Source organism: Camelus ferus, chromosome 10 (genome assembly GCF_009834535.1).
Source record: "Camelus ferus isolate YT-003-E chromosome 10, BCGSAC_Cfer_1.0, whole genome shotgun sequence".
NCBI classification, from domain to species: Eukaryota; Metazoa; Chordata; class Mammalia; order Artiodactyla; family Camelidae; genus Camelus; species Camelus ferus.
The window spans coordinates 17,201,077-17,208,683 of record NC_045705.1 but is presented as its reverse complement, the minus strand read 5'-3'; the positions used below and the strand labels follow the sequence as shown (position 1 = coordinate 17,208,683).

General features: G+C 40.3%; 1 pseudogene; it reads left to right on the top strand.

Moving 5' to 3' along the window:
- The first annotated feature begins 402 nt into the window (after positions 1-402).
- LOC102510753 lies at positions 403-1,328 on the top strand (annotated as a pseudogene).
- Positions 1,329-7,607: the final 6,279 nt, after the last annotated feature.

Sequence of the window (7,607 nt, the reverse complement as noted above, 5' to 3'; positions counted from 1 at the left end):
TAGAGAAATGGGCTTAGTGCGACAAAGGGGCAAATAGGCAGTGGTGGTTCTTATTTTTTAAAAGGACAATAGTTAGCTACACACAAACTTTAGACCTTGAAGCTTGAGGAGAATCTTAAGCACAATTTGGTAAGTATTTTAAAAATAAGGCTCTCAGATAAACAACAAGTTTATACTGTATAGCACAGGGAACTATATTCAATATCTTATAGTAACTTATGGTGAAAAAGAACATGAAAATGAATATATGTATGTTCCTATATGAAGCATTATGCTGTATACTAGAAATTGACTATACTTCAATAAAAATATAAAAAAAACAGGGCTCTCTAGTCTCCCCTCTTTGACAGACAGTTGCATCTTTTTGTGCAGCATCAGCTGCATCTCTGAGACACAGTCGTGAAGGTCAGAGCAAATGGCTGTGGCCTTGTTGGATGCCTGGTCACCAGGGATGCTTTTAACTCTGGCAAAATGGATATTGTCACAACTACATGATCTACATGTTCCAGAGGGATTCCACCCATAGCAAGTTATGCCACAATCAAGACTGAGAATGGAACGCTTTGTTATCAATGGAAGGCCAGTCTTCATCTTCCAGGAGCAAGATCCCACTCATATCAAATGGGGCGACACTAGTGCCAAATATGTTGTGGATTTCACCGACAATGGAACCAAAAGCGTCAACATCATCTCTGCCCTTTTGCCGATGCCCCTGTGTTTGTGCATAAATCACAAGAAGTGGAGGACAATACCCTCAAGACTGTCAGCAATGCCTCCTCCACCACTAACTGCTTGGCCCCTCTAGCCAAGGTCATCCATGATGATTCTGCCATGATGGAGGGACTCATGACCACAGTCTATGCCATCACTGCCACCCAGATTACAGATGGCTCCTCTGAGAAGTTGTGGCATGCTGGCTGTGGAGGGCTGTCTAGAACATCATCCCTGCTTCTATTGGCACTGCCAAGACTGTGGACAAGGTCACCCCTGAGCTGAACTGGAAGCTTACTGGCATGGCCTTCCATGTCCCAGCTCCAATATGTTGCTCATGGGTCTGACCTGCGGCCTGGAGAAAGCTGCCAAATATGATGACATTGAGAAGGTAGTGAAGCAGGGATGAGAGGGCCTCCTAAAGGACATCCTGGGTTGTACTGAGGACCAGGATGACTCCTGCGACTTTAACAATGATACTCCCTCCTTCGCTTTTGATGCTGGGGCTGGTGTTGCCCTCCATGACTCTTGTCAGTCTCATTTCCTGCGATCACAATGAGTTTGGCTACAGCAGTGGGGTAGCGGGCTTCATGGTCCACATGGCTTCCAAGGAGTAAGAGCTCCCTGGACTACCAGCCTCAGTGCAAACAAGAGGAGGGAGAAAGAGACCCTCAGATGCTGAGGAGTCCTTGCCCTAACTCAATCTCCCAACACACTGAGCCTCTTCAACAGTTTCCATCCCAGACCTTCTGAAGAACAGGAGAGGGGATCAGGGAACCCTACCTTGTCATGTATCATCAATAAAGAACACTGTACACAGCCAAAAAGCAAAAAGAAAAGAAAACGAAATAGCTTGTGAACACTTAGAAATGGAAGTGGAGGTCAGCAGAAGCTAGGATGAGTTTTTACAAAGGATAAGTCAGGTCAGACTAGCTTCATTCTCTTTTGGACAAGAATTCTAATGAGGTGGATTACATTTATCTGGATTAAACAAGGCAGCTGAAACAGTCACAATAGAAACATAACCTGGATAATCGTACAGGAAAATAGACTGAGTTCAAACAACCATATCAAAGATTCTAGTTACTGGACTGATTAAATCTTAAGAGCACAATTTTCTATTGGTTTCCAAAGATCTCTCTTTTTCTTCTTTCTTTCTTTTTAAAAATAGCTACCACATTGGAGCATCTGCTATGTGTTAGCACTGTGCTAATCCCCTGACACGAATTTCATCCTCACAATAACCAAAGAGATAGACAGTCTTCAAATTTTACATTACCTGAATTGAAAGACGGATCCAAGGTCACCTAGCTATAGTTAGAGGGTATAAGCTTTTCAAATATGCAAATTGTATGATGCTGGAGAAAGAACAAGGATGCTGGATTACATAATCAGGCTCTAAAAGAATCTAAGCTCATTAGTACATTAGATTAAATATGAGATTTGTAGATATTTTATTTGTTAACAAGCACATTGTGAGTCAGTAGTGTTGACATGGCTGCTGAGCAAATGAAAAGATTCTTAGGTCGTATTGTAGGATAAGATTATCTGAAGAAACAGAGGTGGCATGCTGGATTTTTCAGTATTTCCACTTCCTAACCCTACATCTTAGAGAAGAGTTCTCAGGTAACCTACACACCTGAAGAAAGGACTGCTGGAACCTCAACTTGAGGAATGGGGAAAAGGGTCTCAGAGCCATCAAACCTCTCTCTGCTTTCAGCTCCTCACTTTTGCTTAGCATTGCTTCATTTTGCATGATCAGTCTTAGCCTCTCCTATGTCACATAGGCCTTCACCACCAGCTGGGACCACAACCATCAAAAGTCTTGACTTAGCTGTTCCAGTGGAAAAAGAAAGTTTCTTTCAGCCCAATACTCAAATAGCAATCGCTGAGAAGAATTCAGTTTGGCCATGCTCTAGTCATGTAAGAACCTCTGTCCCAGTCACGACTGTCAGAGAAATGGGGTAATACGGTTGGCTATGATTTCATTATACGATGACCCTCGTGGCCAGTAGCTGCAGAGGGAATGGGGTCAAGCAGCACCTGTTACTAAGAGGAAGAGGACGAAGAGCTGTCTGAGCACATCACACTCGATATGTTCACTATGAACATGTTCTGAGAGGAAGAGGGAAAGGGAAGAGACCTGAAACTCTACACTACGAAGATCAGGTGAAGAACGAGAGGCAGTTATTTTGAAAAAAAGCAACGTTCAGAGAAGACAAAAGAAAAAGTAAACAACGTCCACACAGTTTAAGGGCTAAAATCTGAATCGTCCTCATTGGAAGAATGATTTCATTTTTAGGAAGATTTCAACTTTGTGATATTTTAACTTTCAAAGCCCAGAGCTGTCCAAGGTATCTCTAGATGAAATAGGAACCCTGTCATTTCCAGTCTGAAGGCGTAAGCTGTTTTACCACTTGCCAGGGCAGCTGCAGACGGGTTATGAGTATCAGATGCAGGTGGACTCAACAACGTTAAGTAAGAGAGAAGAAACGGCTACACCTAGGTTTTAAAGTCAGATACGAAAATAAATCTAAGGCTTTGGTACTTACTCTTTACGTGAGCTTGGACAAACTGCCACATTTTTGAAATGGAGATTATTATTCTTACTTTGCAAGACTACTGTGAGTAGTGGAGGTACCCTACAGAGAATTCCTCATTAATAGATAGCTCTTATTACATTACAGTTTATGTGTATAAATATACATACATATACACACACACATATACACATATATCCTGAGATTCTCTGAAATTCTTTAAATATGGAAGCATGCCATACCTGAACCACAATAAGCCCTTACATATGCACAGATCATGGCTATGTAAGTACTTGTGGGTTTGGAATGAGAGAAAGACCAGGAATGGAAGGGTGGCTGAGTACATATAGTAAGAACATATAATGAAAATGTCAACTCTCCAGCATCTTGGAATTTACTGTCCTAGCATCCTAGCATCCCGTCAGTAGCTTTAGGAAAATTTTGACAAGCACATAGGGTCTAAATATAATTGCTTAGAATAATTCCTAGTACCCCAATATTGTTCAATGAAGATTATTATTATTTTTATTAAAGGTTTATCATAAAGTCTCCTTCTACTAGAATGTGAGCTTCTCACGACACAGATCATGTCTAGTAAACTTTCCCCCCAGACTTTAGTAAAATGCCTGGAGCTTTCTAGGCACTTAACAATAAAAGATGAGAAAAAAGGAGTTGTAGAATCATGAACTAAAAACACATGATGAGTTCACAAAATAAAAATTATGACATAAATCTGTGCGTGCATTTACATTGGCAAGCTTGAAAAAGAAGTGAGAGAAATGAACTCTAATCGGTAGTAGAAAAGGTGAAATGACCATGGAAAAAAAGGTGACGACCAAAAAGGGTGAAGGATCAGAACATAAAACTGACAGGCAGAAGGATGGCACTGTGATTCTGTCTGTTTCAGAGACAGATATGTGTGCAACTCAAATCAAAAATATATTAATACTTCTAAGAAAATGTTCACTTCCTGTATTATACATTTGTGTCTCATCCCTTCAGGATATGAGTCTGTTACCAATTTCTGTTTGAGATAACATTTTCATGTTCATTATATTTGCTTTCTAGACCAGGGCTCAAAGTATCAGCTAGCAGGTACTTGTAGCAGGTTTGATTTACTCAAATTACAGAACCCTGTAGACATTTTATGTTTATCACTCTTGCTCTAAAGAAAGGCTTTCCAATGTTTTTCATGCATGGAACACACAGAAAATAATACTTTATTTGTGGAGCCACTGAACTAATGGAAGAAGCCTTTAAGACATTGCCCACAGAGCTCCAACTAACTGCCCCAGGCCCTGCCCTGCTGCCCCACCCACCCAACCCCGCAAACCCCCAGGCTGAGAGGAACAGTATTTCAGCAGACCTGCAACCAGCTGGGACTATTAGTGAGAAAGGTCACCCTAGTTGGGAAGTTCTGCTCTCAACTATCCCTGTGAAGAGATGGACAGAGAAGGTTTAAGTAGATTTGTTCAATCAACGTTTAGGGTAATTACCCTTCTTGGCCCTATGATGTATCACTGAACAGGACAGAGTCCCTGTTCCCTGGAAAATGGGCTGCAAGTGGCTAAGTGACCCATTCGAGCCTACAAGATTCAGGAGGCCTGGGCTGGAATCTGTATCCCCAGACTCAACTCCCAGTTCACGGCCAAGGAAAGGGGTGCTCAGGGGTTTATACTCTATATTTGTCATTCCTTAGTGAGGACAGTGACTGCCAAGTTTCTAACTTAAAAGTCTGTCAGTATGTGCCCTACTGATTTGAAATGTGAGAGAATTCTTCCTCCTTAAAGCCTGCACTTGAAACTGTTCTCAATTAGTATGTTAAAAGAAAGAAAAAAAAAAGATTGCTGGGGTCAGGAAGTATATGATACAGGCAGGCTGATCTTTTTTCTTGTGGGAACTTCAGTAACTACTGTCTACCAACATCTTTTTGTATGCATGACACTCCTGCTCATGGTAGGGCAGTAGAAGATGGAGGGGACAGACTGTCACCAGCATTAACCAGGTGAGAAAGGATCCTGCTATCACTGAGCGGAGACAAGCCTGGCAGAAGGCACATTTAAACTGTGTAAGAAAGTAAAATTTCTATGCACATAATTGCTAATTACAGAGGCATCTTCAGTTTTCATTAAAGCTGGTCCTGGTGGATCTCTACTTGGGAACACTTTGTTAATGATTTATTTGAATCACTGTATATAATTGAAAATAATAATCTGACTGCATTTATTTATACAACAATTCAAACTTTTTCCTAATTCTTATAATGAATGGTGATGAATGATGGATTATATAGTTTTTATGTAGTGAAGGACTTTTAATATACTTGTGTGTGGGTCCATGCAGATGCCTGACTGTCTAAAAATCAATGATTTCTGGACATAACAACACAGGAGCAAACATCCCCTACTGTCACGGACCCTGGATTAGGTAGTTCATACTATTTCTACTACATTTTATAAACGGTAGCAAGTAACTGGCTAGAAAGGGTCAAAGACAGGCATGAACTATGACTCAAGTCCTCCAACATTCCAGACTTTGTAAATATTTGTGGGGTTTACCTAAAAACTTCTTCATTTTTCAACTTACTTTTCAAATATCTAATTGTGATTTTAGTATTAACATGTTAACTTAGGCTCCCAGGGTTTAGATTGGAATTTAATGTGTTATAAATACCCCCAAACACTAAGCATTTGGATTAGGTAATGATACATATAATTTTACTAATTAGGAACATTTTGGGCTTGATGTTAGATTAAGGTGTTAAACTGAACAAAAGAACAGAACATCAACCCTGTGAAAACCTCATAGTGACACAGGGAGTTGAAGGATGGCCTTTTGGGTTTTTTGTGTAGCCCTGAAAATAGGGTCCATCTGTTTTGAGGCAAGGGTGAAAGTTCTATCTGTTAAGTAGAAGGAGAACAAAATGGATAGTTTTTGAGCACCTGCCATGCCAAGACCTGGAGTTAGGATCTCCACCAGTGCCATCTCAGATCACCTGGAGGCTCTGTTACAATGAAGATTATGATACAGAAGGTCCAGGGAATATGAAACCATTTGAGCTGGGCTGTGCCCTCAAACATTTTCTCAATAAGCACCATGTAGTGCTAATGCTGAAGGTCTTCAGACCACACTGTGAGCAGCTCACTTCTCCACAACATGTGGTAGCATCTTCACTGCACACAGGGGAAGAGGCTGGCAGGAAGGCGTAGGGCTCTGAGCAACATCTCTCAACTCGGTAGAATATTCAAACTCATAGTGGGGTGATTTTTAAAACCTCAGCTGTTTCTTTTATACAGCACATTTTCACATCCCTAGAAGTCGATGGGCTGAAAATAGAAATATGATGAGGAAACTCCTTTCAGAGATTTTTAAAATATAGTGAACCTGATTTTTATTTTGGAGAGGAGTTTGAAATGCTTTTCATATCATTTCAATTAGTTTGTGCTTTCTATTTGGCTCTTAAGAAAATTTCTCCTGCTTCTAATGTGGTTGCTTCTTTTGAGCTGTGCCATTTAAGAAAATAAAAAGGAAAAGAAATAATAACTTGAGAAAATGATGTGACTGGAGAAATCATGTTATTCTAAAGCCATCTATAAAAGGCATAGAGCACGTGATCTATACTTAACATGAAAATTTTTCCTGACTCCGCGGCAGCGTACAAGAGGCTGAAGTAACTGTTATGTTCCCTACCTAGACGTTCAGTAGCTTAGAGAGTTGCCAAGGTAACCGTAATTTTGGCTGCTATCAGAGTAAATAAGGACCCCCAAAACCCCTGAAATTTCATTTTCTGCATTACCATGTCACTTGGCATAATAGTAATGCAGGCTTTCTCCTTCCTCCCTTGTCTTCCAACTAGTTTTTTCGACATCACTGCATTTAATGATTAGTTTTCCAGGAAAGGACATTACAAGCAAGAAGCATCCAAAATCCTTTAACCTGGGCAGGCAACAGGTCCAGGAAAGGCAGCACTATGCCCACAAAAGTGCTTCAGTAAATAAACAGTTCACTTTGGCTGTGAATTGGAGACAGCAACATATCAAAAGAAACATAGGGGGAAAATGCAGAATCTGGCTGTTGAGTACCAGGCTGCATGCAGAGCAAATATATAATTAGGCAAATAAAATTCCAGATCAATAAAACTCAATTACTTCATTGTTTCTTGTATTATGCAACAGGCGAGATGCTAAAAAAATAAAATAAAATTCAGGGCAATATGTATAATTCCTTAGGTGAAATATTACTTTCTTGGGATTTGGTTTGGTTTGATTTCGTTTGGGTTTCATATTTACAGCTCTCAAACATCCCTTATGACATGGCATTTGCTTCTCAGAAATATAATCCTGCCGCATAGAAGAT